Source organism: Neovison vison, chromosome 14 (genome assembly GCF_020171115.1).
Source record: "Neovison vison isolate M4711 chromosome 14, ASM_NN_V1, whole genome shotgun sequence".
NCBI lineage: Eukaryota > Metazoa > Chordata > Mammalia > Carnivora > Mustelidae > Neogale > Neogale vison.
In genome coordinates, this window is record NC_058104.1 from 27,046,459 (window position 1) to 27,060,294 (window position 13,836).

At 52.0% G+C, this 13,836-nt stretch overlaps 1 non-coding gene across 1 annotated transcript; it reads left to right on the forward strand.

The window, feature by feature from the left end:
- The first annotated feature begins 1,933 nt into the window (after positions 1-1,933).
- TRNAT-CGU lies at positions 1,934-2,005 on the forward strand. The gene has a single exon. It is a non-coding gene; the product is annotated as a tRNA-Thr (tRNA).
- Positions 2,006-13,836: the final 11,831 nt, after the last annotated feature.

The window sequence follows — 13,836 nt, forward strand, 5'->3', positions numbered from 1 at the left end:
GAAGATAAGTAGGGTCAGAGCACCCAGCACCTGTGTTCTCTAGTTGAGGGCTCACAGCAGGTGGGAGGGCCAGGCTCTCCCAGGACCCCTCAGACCCCATTCCCCTGGGGCATCCCACCTCCCCAAAAGGAACAGATGCCCCTCTATGATTCCACTCCCTCCCTTCCCTTGCAAGACAAAGCTGGGAAAAAAGCACCTGTTAGACTCTGATTCCCACTCCACCTGCCAGTTAGTTCTGGGCTCAGCTCCCATGTGAATTTCTCTCATTTGCTAATTTCTTTTCATTTTTGATAAGCCTCTGCCACTTCCGCACAATCCCTCCAACGGCTCACTGAACACCCAAAAAAGGAGGCGAACGATGGAACCAATTTTATCATGAGCTAGTTGGAAACACTGCTCGGGAACGCATGTTTTAATTCTGAAAATGTTCTTCGATTTTTTTTTTTTTTCTAGTGAGGGAGCTGCGGTGAGGTTTGCGGGAAGATCTCCCACACTGTGGGCGCAGTGTCTCAGGGTTCTTGTCCCGGCATCTGAGGGGAGCTGGGTGGAAAAGGGGTGCCTTTTCCACTCACATTCCCAGACCTTGACATTTAAAGCAACTTGGCGAACACAACTTCCTGGTATTTTTAAGTTTCCTATTTACCTATATGTTTGCATGGTGGGCTGTGAGCATTCCTAATCGATATCTCCCACCTATACTAGGAACAAACATCTCTGGTAGCAGATGGGAAAGATGCACGGAGCAGAACGTTCCGGCGCACCAGAAGAGCTGCACACAAGGCAAAAAGCCTACCTCCCAGAAACTGATTAAATCAATTGTGATAATGGCCATTGCATGGGAAACCATGCAGCTATTAAAGAGAGTTAAGGTAACCCGTCGTGCATCATGGTCATATTATCGTATACACCCTAGTATAAATAATTTACAATCTTGCATTATTATGTAGCCTATTAACGAAACACTAATTACTAGGATTTATTAAATAATATGCCATCATTTATGGTATTTTGTATTACCCGCTGCAAACCACTGGATGAACCCATCATACATTAATATTCATGAAAAATCAAGGTGCAGAGAATTGCAAAGTCAGTCCATTTGTATAAAGACAAGAAGCGGAGAATATAAATACATTGGAGCATATGAGTGTGCCTATCAGCTATGGGGAGCAGCTGGGCCCGGCAATTCCCCGCGCATCAGCATCACCTGGAGGGCCTGGGAAAGCGCAGGTCGCCGGGCCGCACCTGCGGGTCTAATCTGGCGGGGGTGGGGGAGCAGGCGAAGTTGCAGGGCTGCAACTCCCAGGTGATGCTGATGGTCCGGGACGAGGCTCGCACCCTGGGCTCAACCGCGGCAACTGGGGGGACAAGGAGCTTCGGGCTTCTGACTTCTTTAACACTTACGCATTCATTCAACAACCCTTGCCGAGCGTGGGCCCCGCACAGGGCGGCCGTGGAGCGCCCGGGCCGTCGGGCTGGCCACGAGAACCGCCACCTTTCCTCCGCTTCCGGGTGCTTCGCCCCCACCCCGAGAAGGGAAACTGAGGCCGCGACGCGCGCCCGCCGTCCAAGGTCTCGGACTAAGTCTGGAGGAGCTGGGATTCGAACGCCGACTGTGTCGCCGACAAGCGTCCCGCCGGCTCCCGAGTTCCGGACACGCCTCTTGCCGTGGCCGTGGGGACTCCGGGACCAGCGCCCCAGCGAACGCAGGAACCCGGCAAGGCCGGCGGGTCGATCCGCGGGAGTCTGCGGGGAGCGTCCGGCGCGCGCCCGCTGGAGCTTCGCCCTGCCCCGCCCCGCCCCGCCGGCCGCAGGGAGGGGCGGGGCCGCGCGACGGACGGGCGGGCGCGCTCGCGCCTGCGCTCGTGCCCGCGGGGCGAGCGCACGGGAGCGACGCCAGGATAGAGGCTCGCGGAGCCGCCATTCTAACGCAGGCGCGGTGGCCAAGTGGTAAGGCGTCGGTCTCGTAAACCGAAGATCACGGGTTCGAACCCCGTCCGTGCCTGGCTCTTTGTCTTCCCTGACGGGGAGACTTTTTAAGCGTGGGATCACTTTTCCAGAGTGTCCGTCGCAGAGCCCGCCTCCTGGGTTCCGCGTCTAGAGCCTCGGCTCTGGGTGCATATGGGCGCAGAGCTGGCCCACTGTTTTCACCCCGTTGGGGTTCACGCTCTCCTCCCCGTCTCGCGGAGGGGGAGAGTCGGGGTGGTCTGGCCCCGCAGCTTCCGCAAATTCGGCCCGCGTTGACCTCCGCTCGCTGCAAATCAACGCCCCTTACCCCCACCCTCCCCGCTGCAGGAAGTTGCGGGTCCCCCCGACACCCGTGGCCCCGGGCAAAAAAAAAGAAAAAAAAAAATCCCTCCAGCTGCTGGCACTGGACTGGGGAGCCACTGAGCTTCCCCTGCAGGTTAAAATCCAATTTTACCCTCTCTCGAGAGGACCGCGGCGGCCTGAAGCCGGGCCCACGCCCAGAGTCAGCTGCTGGCGGCTTTTTTTTTTTTTTTTTTTTTTTTTAAACAAAATCCGTTGCAGGCGCCGCGTGAGAGAGGAAATCCTGCCCAGACGCGGGGCCGTTGGGACGCGGGAACCTGAACCCGGTCTGGGCCTCCGTCTGCCCTTCTGGGAAATGGGTCTGCGCCGGCCGGAGGCGGTTGCGAAGCCGCTTGCCAGACGCGCGGGCGGTCGAGGCGGCCCCAGGAAACCGAGCTGGGGTCGCGGGGAACCTGTTTTCTCTGCAGCGCGGAAGGATGCACCACGCGGCTGCTCGAGGGCATTTTAGGGTCCAGTGACCTCGAACCCCCCCCCCCGGGGGGGCCGCTGGCCTATTTGTCGTCTGAAAACCGGCTTGACCTAGCTCGGGGAAACCTGGATCAGCCTGACATTCCTAAGCGAGTCGGGGGGCTGCTGCTTGTCTCCGTGGACTGGGGTGGGGGGTGGGAGTCGGGGGGTTCACCAGCCTGATCTGGGCGGGCTCCCTCTGATGGGGAGAGCGGGGTTGGGGTTGTGATGGGGCGGGGTGCGGGGAGCCTGGCCAGGAGCGGCCAGTGGGTAAGAACCTCCGCGGTGCCCGCCTTCTCAGCTGGGTTCGCGTGACCCCACCTCCAGCGCTCCCGAGTTCAGTAAATCCGAGCTGGGGCCTGACCCTTTGCATTTCTACCTCCCTCCCACGAGATGCTGATGGTGCCAGACCCCACGGGGAGCCGCTCTTCGAGAAAGAGAGCCACGCTCTAAACCCAGGGGCACGGGTGTGTGCATGTCTGCAAAGGCGGGAGCTCACGCACGGGAAAGGAGTGAACAAGGGGGCTTCTCACGCTTCAGCCTGGGGCTCGCTGATTCTTCGGTGCAGTTGGAGACTCTGCATTTCTGGACTCTTGCTGATGCTGGGGTGGCTGGTCCCTGCCCTCCCTGGCTGGCCAGAGGGCAGGATCCACACCAAATGAACAGTCATTCCTCTCCATGGGGATGGAGGGGGGGGTCCAATCGGGGAGCTGTTGAAAGGCCTCATTTCTATCCTGCAAACATTCACCTTGTTTGATTTTCCAGGAGTTGGCTGTCTTACGTGCAATTTCCCCCCCTCCGATTCATTCCAGAGCCCACAAACCCAAAGATAACCTATTAGAACACAAGCACCACCTTAGAACGATCCAGAATTAACAGATAATGATTGAATGTCCTCTTCTCTCCACTGGGCACCCACTTATTTCTTTTTTGAAGAGGGGTCACAAAAGAACACTTAGGTTCCTCTCTATTAAAAATATCCCTAAATAGCCCTTCCTGTTAAACAGAAAACCACACGGCCCCCAGCAGGTAGGCCAGTATTGAGGGTGGGGGGGGAGGTGAGTGGACAGCAGAGATTTTCCTGTCTTTCCCTTCAAAGAGCGGAGCAGCGTACCTAGATGAGGACATCATCCTAGGAAAGCACCCCCAATACTTTCCCTGCCCCACCCTACACCCTACGCCCCCCCTTGGCCCCCCATGATGCATGGACTTTAGAAAAAGGCAATTTAAAATCTAAAGCACTCTAAGTACCATTCTCCACCCCCCCACCCCGCAATGGCACAAAATATCTAATGGCATGTATTTATATGTGGAGAAACTGTGGGGGTAAGGTGGGGGCACCTGGGTGGCTCAGGTCATGATCCCAGGGTTGTGGGATGGAGCCCCCCAACTGGCTCCCCTGGGAAGCCCGCTTCTCCCTCTCCCACTCACCCTGCTTGTGTTCCCTCTCTCTCTGTGTCTCTCCCTGTCAAATAAATAAACAAAATCTTCAAAAGAAAAAAAAAAAAAACCACAGTTTGGCATACACTGCCAAATCAGCCCCCAAAACTCTGAATTTGGGTCCTCTTTCCACTTAAATGCGTAACGATGATTATGTGTCTGAATAAGCAAGCCATTTTATGTCGATTTAAACCACTTGTGTTCATGAATATAGAAAGCCATGTTTGGATTTCTATAACTTTTCTACGAATTTCTGGAAGTCGGCTTGAAGTCTGCTGTGTCTGCTCTGTAAAGAATTGTTCTCTGGTCTGCTTCGGGTATGTAAAGGGACAGATAAAGAAGCCCCCTATGCTGGGTTGGAGGAGAGGTTTGCACTGGGAGCTGGGTAAGGACAGATCATGAGAGGCAGCAGCGGCAGAAAAAGGTTAAAAAAGAATTCTGAAGCCGAAGAGGGAGCCCAGGATCCTAACCTTAAGGAGGAGGAAGGGCTGTTGGTCTGCGGAGGCTGTGCGGGAGCAAACTCCAACAGTGACACCAGGTGGCAGCAGAGAGCAAGGGCAGAGTTAGCTCTACGAGAAACCGGTGGGGGCCGTACACCCTCCACTTAAACTCTCCCGGCCTCAGTTTCTCTCATTCTAAAATTGGAATGATGCACACTCACTTGCTTCTCGTCTGGTGGAGTCCTTCTGATGGCAACATGGTAACCCTCCACCAGCCAGGATGTCATGGGCAGTCATTAAAAGGAATGACTGATTGATGGATCTGGGGATTAATTTAGCAATAAAAGCCGTGTCCTGCTTTGGGCGGCTTGTTTTATAGCTTTATCGAGGTATATCTAATAAACAAAAACACCCACACGTATCAAACGTAGAGAACTGGATGAGTGTGGACGTATGGACGCGCCCCCTGGGGAAAACACCACCGGGGTCAAGGTGGTAGACATACCATCACCTCCAACTTTCCCGGGTCCCATTGCTTGTTGTGTGTACGTGATGAGAACACTTAACCTGAGATCTGCCCTCCCGACAAATTTGCTAACGATAATCATTCTGTTCTACAGATCTCTAGAACTTCTCCATCTGGTATAATGTAACTTCAGGAGATGTCTTCGTAAAAAAAAAATAAATAAGCATATTTATCCACACATGTGTGGATTTTTATGTTGGTTTCTCAGAAAGAACACTCACTACCCACCCCCTGCACCCCTCTCCCCTGCGTGGAAGTCTCCCTGTCCTGCTGTTGGCCATGGAGACCCCCAGGTAGTGGGAGCGGGGGCAGGGAGTTACAGACCCAGTTAATGGCTTTCCTATTATCACAGCATCAGAGACAGAAGTGTCACTTTCAGGGTCGTCATTTTTGCAGCAAAAACTTACAAACTTACCTGAAAAAAAGGAGAAAATGTGAAGAGTACACAGGTGTCCGGGCGCAGGAAGGCACAGACGTTCCCGCAGAGCTCACACCGTGTAGACGAGATGCCCTGTGAGCAGGGAGAAAGCCCACTCTCGTCGTCCGAACTGACCCCCCTCCAAGGAGAGGCCTCGGGTCCACCGCCCTGGTCCGTCTCCCATCTGGAATGACATCATGGGCTTTGAAAACCTACATTAAAGAATAAAAAACGGCCCTCTTAAGAAGTGAGTGAGTGATCCGTAGTCATGCCCAAGTTGAGAACCACATTTCAAAAACCAGAAGCATATTTCAGGCATGAGTAGCGCTTGAAAGAAAATATTGTGGCAGCCCCTGGAAGCACCAGACGTTGTTGGTGTCACATCTACTGGGGTTTTGCTTTTGCCAATCACCAAGCTGGCGCAGGACGATCACTTCCCAAAACGTGCTCCCTTCTGCCCCCTGCTCCCCACGCTGCCCCCCTCACTCAGGTGGGCAGAGCTGATTTTTTACTCCCTGTGGGCACAGAAGAACCCCGGAACTCAATGCCTGGCGGCATGTAAGATCTTCGACAATTCTGGAAACACTTCCTTGGAGAAGTGCTGGCGGGCGGACTCCGCGATACCCTGTTATACTCGCCTTCTGGTATTTGCACCCCGTGTCATCCCTTACGTGGGAAGACTGTGACCTGCTTCCAGCCAACGGAATCTGGCAAAGGGGACGTGATGCCACTTCTGGATGGCAGACCCCTCCTGCCGGGTGGATGGGATAAGCGGCCACATTGGGGAGGCCCACGTGGCCAAGAATGGAAGCATCCTCTGGCCAACAACCAGCAAGAAATGGAAGCCTGGGTCCAATGAGCCACAAGGAACCGAGTTCTGTGAGCAGCCGTGTGACCTTGAGAGCGAGTCCTTCCAGTTGCTATGAGCTAAACATTCCTGTCACACACATACACACCCCAAATTCATATGTCAAAGTCTTCATCCCCAGTGTGATGATATTAGGGGATTAGGACTTTGGGGGTAATCAGGAGGGGATGAGTTATGAGGGTGAGGCCCTCAAGATGGAATTCATATCTTAAAAAAAGAGGATGAGACAGTAGCGCTCTCTCTCTCTCTCTCTCTCTCCCTCTCTCTCCACCATGTGAGGACAAGAAGGCCATGCTGGGGACAGACCCAGGCTTGCACTCATGTCCTCCCGCCACTGGACCAAGTCACCACAACAGTAGCCACTTCAAACCGCAGCGTCTTTTTCTCTGTCTGTGTCTGTAGGTCTGAAACGCAGGTGGGTTCTGGGTCTCACACGAGTCTAAAGTCAAGGTGGTGGGGCGCCTGGGTGGCTCAGTGGGTTAAGCCGCTGCCTTCGGCTCAGGTCATGATCTCAGGGTCCTGGGATCGAGTCCCGCATCGGGCTCTCTGCTCAGCAGGGAGCCTGCTTCCCTCTATCTCTCTCTCTGCCTGCCTCTCCATCTACTTGTGATCTCTCTCTGTCAAATAAATAAATAAAAAATCTTTTTAAAAAAAAATAAAAAAATAAAGTCAAGGTGGTGACCAGCCAGGCTCCGATCAGATACTCTGGAGGAATCGGGTTCCATGCTTCCTCGGGTGGCTGGCCAGATCCGGGTCCCTGCACTGGTAGGAATGGGCTCTGTGTCCTCGGTGCCTCGAGGCCTCTCTCCAGTCCTTGCACGCAGTGTCCTGACCTCTGCGCCAAGTCCCCTGTACATTTCAGATCTTGCCTTGTCTTTGGCATCTTTCTCATGCAAGCAAAAAAAAAAAAAAAAAAAGGTTCTCTGCTTCCTGCAAGCCAAAGAAAATTCTCTGCTTGGGAGGGCACCAGATTTTGGATTGGGCCCACCTGGATAATCAACTCATCCTCTTTTTAAAAAGTCTATAACTTAAATTACATCCACCAAGTCCCTTTTGCCACAAAACATAACAAATTCATAGGTTCTCCCAAATTTGGGAGACAATGATCCTGCTTACCTCAACCCTTGACGCACCCCTCCTCCCTCACCTGATCATTCACTTGGTCTGTGCCTAAACCTCTCTCTAGTCACCTACTGTGTATTGGTTTCGACTTCCCCGGCTCCATCTCTTCTTTGATGACTGGTGCTTGGACAGTTGCAGTAGACTCCTAACTGGTATCATTTGCTTTCCATCTTGCCTCTCTTCCATCCTCCTTCCACTCTCATTTGACCTCTCTCCAACACAACAGTGAATATGTCACTCTCATGATTCCATCCTTTACATCCTTCATAAGATGCCCACCACCACCAGGATAAATCCCAACTCCTCAGCATGGCATTTCAGGCCTCAAGGGTCCCTCCTCCAGGGCTCCCTCTTGCTCTTGTTTTACACCAGTCTTTAGCATGTCTTCAATTCAGCTTCATCCTGGGGGCCTGCAAATATGCTGTTCCCTGTCCCTATAATGAATGACCTTTCTCCATCTCCAGCTTCCTGGAAAACTCCTACGCATACCACAAAACATTGCCCCACTATTACTAACTTAACAACTATTTTGAATCATCCCTCAGTTCATTGATTGGAGCTGCTCTTTCCTTGACACACCACTGGCACCTTGAGTTTATTGTTTTTCTAGCACCTACCACACGATATCACAACTACTGGCTTACATGCCTATGCATCTCCCAAGAGATGAGAGGCTAAAAGCTCAAATGCCCAGACGAGCCAGATGGGCTGTGTGGACGTGTGAAACCTTTCGGGAATAAGGCAACAAGGACTCGAGGGGCATGAGGGAAACTGGAGAGTCCACACCAGGCTAAAAGCCACCACATTTCTGAAAAAGCCAGGCAAATAAGACCCAGGGGCCTTCCTCTGGCCTCTGCAAGGCTTGCGGAAATTCGTGTACACAAGGCTGTTCACAGCAGCATTGCTGGGAAGAGCTGAATGTCCATCCAGGAAAACCGAAAAGCAAACTGTGGAATGCTCACAGAAGAGAAAGAAGTTCAGCCGCTCAAAGAAATAAACGGTAACTCCATCCAATGACATGGAGAAAGCTCACAAAATGTGGAGCAAAAAGAAAAAAAAAAAAAAGGCAGGCAGAGAAAGATGATGCCATTTATACAGTGTAAACATTGTGCAAACAAAGCCCTGTTTGTTTCTGGCCTCATAGGTGGTAAAAACATTTTAAAGACCTGAGTGTGACAGTGTCTACACTCAGGACAGCGCTGTCTCTGGGGATCCCAGAGACTGGCCACAGAGCAGTATTCACTGAATTTGCATTTGATTGGATTTGATTCCTGTATTACTTAACCCTGGGTGGTGGCACAGAGGTGTTTGTTAATTTATTCTCTGTTGTCTGCTGTTGGCTCATTGGCTCGAAATGCCTCACAATTAATGGCAAAAACAAACAAAACAAAACAAAAGTGTGGTTCTCGTGGGGTCTAACCTACATCACGCCGCCCAGCACGTTACACAGCGAGGAAAATGCTATGTCCGTTGTACAGATGGCATCACTGAGAGAAAGAGAGAGGAGGTACGCTCCCCAGGTTCTGGAGGACGGGCTGGCCTTGGGATCTGGGCTGGAGGCCTGTGTGCAGAGGTAGACATGGCCCACCCCTGGGCTTTTCCCAGAACGAGCCCTCCCAGGCTCGGATTTATGCGGACATTGGCACAACATGGCATTCCAAGGCCACGGCAGTCTGGTATCAGAAGGGAGCTGAACAGCCTTTTCAGTGTCCCCTGTGGCCTTCTAGAAGCTACCAGAGCGGGCTTCAGTGGGGAGAGGCTCCAATAATCCAACTCAATGGCTCTCAGAATTCTCCCACTGTCTCCGTGGCCAGCCCGTCCGGTAGGAAGCCGCCTTTGGCCTTGGCCTCTCCAGACTCTGTCCACCCTCTTCCCTGCCCACCCCTCCACGCCTCCCCGCCTACCCTTCCCCTGTAAGCTGGGATGACTCTCTTCTGACCAACTCGCCACTTGTCACCTACATAACCTATTCTTTCTCCTACTACCTGTCCCTTCCTAATGCATCTCCATGATGTCTAGGTTCCTTTCAACTAGTCCCATCACCCATTACCCTGACGGGCATATGAAGCCCTTGCCCACAAGGCTAACCCAGAGTCTTTGGGGACCAGGTGTGGATGCTCAAAAGATTCTACTCTCTTTCCTTCCCCCATGACAGCCACTCCCACTGACCTGAACGAGCAACTCTCCACTCTTCCCACATCCCCTGTCCAGGATAGGTAAGGTAGCCACCCATCTGGTTTTCCTGGGACTGTCCCAATTTTATCACTGAAAATCCAATGACCCAGAAAACCCCTTGGTCCTGGGTAAACCAGGATGATGGTCATTCGACCTATCCTTCCATCCAAAAGAAGCCAGTCATCTCAGGGACTCTCTTAAGAGACTTGGGGACAAACCACCGCCATTAGGAATGGCCACCAGCCTCTGACCAGCATGAGGTCCTAAACTCCAAGGACATCTTGCCGTCAGTGTCACACAGGGATTGCTGCATCCCCAAGATGCAGGTGGAGATCCGGGGCCCGAATAGGACCATGTGGTCCCAGGCAGCGTGAAAGTTGCACATTGCATTCTCCAGGGGTAGACACGGGGAAATTTCTATTCCAGGCCATGAAGGTTGGGGCTCGCCACATTGACCTCAGCTCTGCATTGCAAGAAGAAAGAATTTTAAGTCAAGGGGTCAAAACTCAAATACCTATATGACCAGGCAGATGACCTAAGCAAATCCAGCCAGGCAGGAAGTATGCCCTTAGCATTTGGGATACTTTTTTCTACAAGGAACAAGGGCTGCCCCATCTCAAACTGCCTTTAAAAAAGAAAGACATTTATAAGGTATTTACCAGGATGTCTAGAGGTATGGTGGGTCTCTCAACTGAATGTTTGAGCCACTAAAGACACGGGTTCCTTCCGCCTCTCTTCTCTGCCATCAGCATGTCAGCTTTGCCCTCAAGTCTGGCCCAAAATGGCTGCTGTGGTTCCAGGCATCACATCCAAATTCATCATCTCTCATTGGTTGGGATTGTATCAGAAGATTATTCTCCAACCAATGACTGGTGGTTTCCTCTGAGCTGGAGAGGGGTGAGGAAGAACAATGAGAAGAGAATTTCCATGACCGAGTTGCGGAAGGGTCTGGGACAGCCACCTGTAAACAGAGACACTGGTGGTCCATAAACCTCCTCATCTTCCTGGTCTCTGAGCCAGGCACCACATTACATAGCCTCTCGGGTATTTGTTGGGCCTCATGACTGGTGCTCACCAATGTGGGACACTTCCTAACTGATGCATTTAAAACCTGGTTTGTTTTCCCTATAGCCCCTGCCCAGCTCATGGAGAAAGAATGAAGCCTTAGAAGATATCAGAGCACCTATCACATGATCTTGGGGCTGTGGGATCGGGCGCCCCATTGGGCTCCATGCTCAGTATGGAGCCAGCTTGGGACTCTTTCTCTATCTTGCTCTGCCCCTCTACCACTGCCCCACCCCTACCCTGCACTTTCTCTTTCTCTCTCTCTCTCGAATAAATAAAATCTTTAAAAAATATATTTTAAAACATTTTTGAAAAAGATGCCGAGCCCCAAAATAAAAGGCACCTGGGTTTCTATTTAACCTGTGGATCTCCCTGCTCCCGTCTTCTCAGCCTGTGATCCAAACAAGAAATAAAATTGTACCGTGGTGAGCCACTGGAAGTGTGGGACTATTTGTTACAGCAGCTAACCTTCCCTGACTGATGTTCTACCACAGGCTGCTCCTTTCTAACCAACTGTGGCCCCATGGCAATGCGGGCCCACCGCTGCCAAATCTCTTGATCAACTGATTTTTTTTTTTTAAGAGAAGCCAGAAATCTGGATTTTTTTAAATATGAAATTTCCCGATTGAAAAATGTTGGCAACCAAATCAAATTTGCTATTATTATTTTAAATGGTCTGCGGGCCAAAAGAAACACGTCTGCGGGCTCCACTTGGCCTGTGGGCTGCCAGTGGCAACCTCTGGTCAAAACACTTCAAAGTCAAGAGTATTGATTTTTAAGTTGGTACTGGTCTGAGAGGTGGCGCTAGGCCCAGGGTCATGTGGGTTCCAGAGAGGAGGTCTGTGCGGAAGGAGATGCCATCCGAGTCCTCCGTGTCCACCTGGGCTGCGTGTGGAACATTCTTCCAGGTTCCTGACACAGCTTGGCACCCCCTGCTGGAATTCCAAGACATTGACTTTGCATTTCAGGTCACGCTAGACCAGGCTGACCTACCCACCCAGTCCGTGGTACTGCTCCCCGCTAGTGTCCAGAGGCACGACTGGTTCCCCACTCCCATTTAACAGGGATGGACCATCGCTACGATTTACGGAGTGCTTAGGATGTGCTCCATGCAAATCGTGTGATTTCACTCTCTTAAACATCCCCATTGTTACCAGTGAGGATGGCTGAGAACTTGTCCAAGGTCACAGCCTAATTGATCTCTGGCATCTCTTTCCATTGCAAAGCCTTTCTTAACTGGCCTTTGTAACCGGTCTGTGTCACTTTGTCTCTAGCAGGCAAGTGTTGGGTCCCCAGCAGACCGAGAAGCAAAGAGCCCTTGGTCTCACCAAAGAGCAGTTTGTCTTTCTGTCTACCTGGGGCCTGGGGTTGTCAGCCTCCTGAGAGCCCCCACATCTTCACAGACGGGATGCCGCTGTAGTCCCAGTGCTCACCCCCACCCAGGTTCCCTTCTAGTACTTTTCCTTCTTTCTGCTATTCCTAACAAAACTTGATTTCGCCCTCCCATGCGCCGGACGGGGCAGGGTACCAGGAGTCCAGGCCTTTCTCGGAAGCTCCTTCTGCCCAGGACAGCCACACTTCTGGCCTGGGGCCGTGGCATCTTCTCCTGGCCAGAAACCTGGGTGCAGGTGGGACCCCTTCCTGGGAGAAGGCCAGAGTGGGTCCTTGGGGCTTCTGGCCGAAGAGTGGGGTGTTTCCCCTAGTCTGGCTTAACTGGATGTCAGGCCAGCCACCGGCATGGGTCGCAGGACACGGAGCCAGAATGGGCAACAGCAGCCCTTCAAGGGATTGGGGGACATCTTTTAGGGTGCTTTATTTATTTTTAAAGATTTTATTTATTTATTTATTTGACAGAGATCACAAGTAGACAGAGAGGAGGAAGCAGGCTCCCTGCAGAGCAGAGAGCCGATGTGGGGCTCAATCCCAGGACCCTGGGATCTTGACCTGAGCCGAAGGCAGAGGCTTTAACCCACTGAGCCACCCAGGCTCCCCTACGGTGCTTTTTTTAAAGTACAAAGTAAAGGCAGGGCCCTGGTTGGCTTGGGAGGGGCGTCTTGTCCACAGGTGCTCGCTATGAAGAGTGACTCGGAGACACTTACATAAATGTCATATAATTAATTTCCACAGGAGGCTGTACTAATGAAAATTCTGAGACTATGTCCATGAGGCCAATTTTTGCAGCATTTCTGAATATTTTTTCCCTTGTTAGGATGGTTTTGTTACGTATTTTCTGTTAATGGGACTTAAAATGGCAACTTTTAAACACAAAATAAATAAAATCTTTATAGGAAGCGATGGGGGAAAAAAATGCCAAGTACCCCTCCCTACCAGGGTATTTGATTCATTTAAGCCCCCACGAGAGTCCTGTAAGGCAGGTATTAAAATTCCCACTTTACAGATGAGGAAGTTGAGGCCCAGGCACCTTCAGCAGTGTCCAGGGTCTCCCTGCTGGTGAGAAGCAGTAGGGGGAGCCCAGCCTCTCGAGTGCCCTACCCCATAAGAGAGGCTGCAAAGACAATGCAGTCTTCATGGAGACCACATGCCAGAAGGACTAGCAGGGAGAACCCAGGTGGACACCGTGGCCCAGTTTTGGTCATTCATGGTGCCCTGACGTGACATCTTGAGGTCAGGGACCTGTCCTGTTTGTCCCTGTGGACCCAGCATCAGTTCTGGGCCTGTCACACAGCAAGCTTGGATCCAAGAACAACTGACCTCAAAGTCTCAGTTGTTTCCTCCAGAAAATGGGCAGAGCTCAGCAAGCTAGTATACTTCTGTGCTCGGCGCACAGTAGGTCTTTAGGAGCAAAGTGGGGACCGGTGATGATCAGTAATCAGCCCTTTGCTCTAAGCGGCATCTGACCTATTCCTCCTTGTGCCACATTCCCCTCCAAGTTGCTATGGAAGAAACTATCTCCTAGGGGTCTTCCCCCCCCCACCATGAACCCAGAGCCCTCCCCTCCACAGCCTTCTTTGCCTCTCTCTGAGCCCTGCCCTCCAGGCTTCTGGAA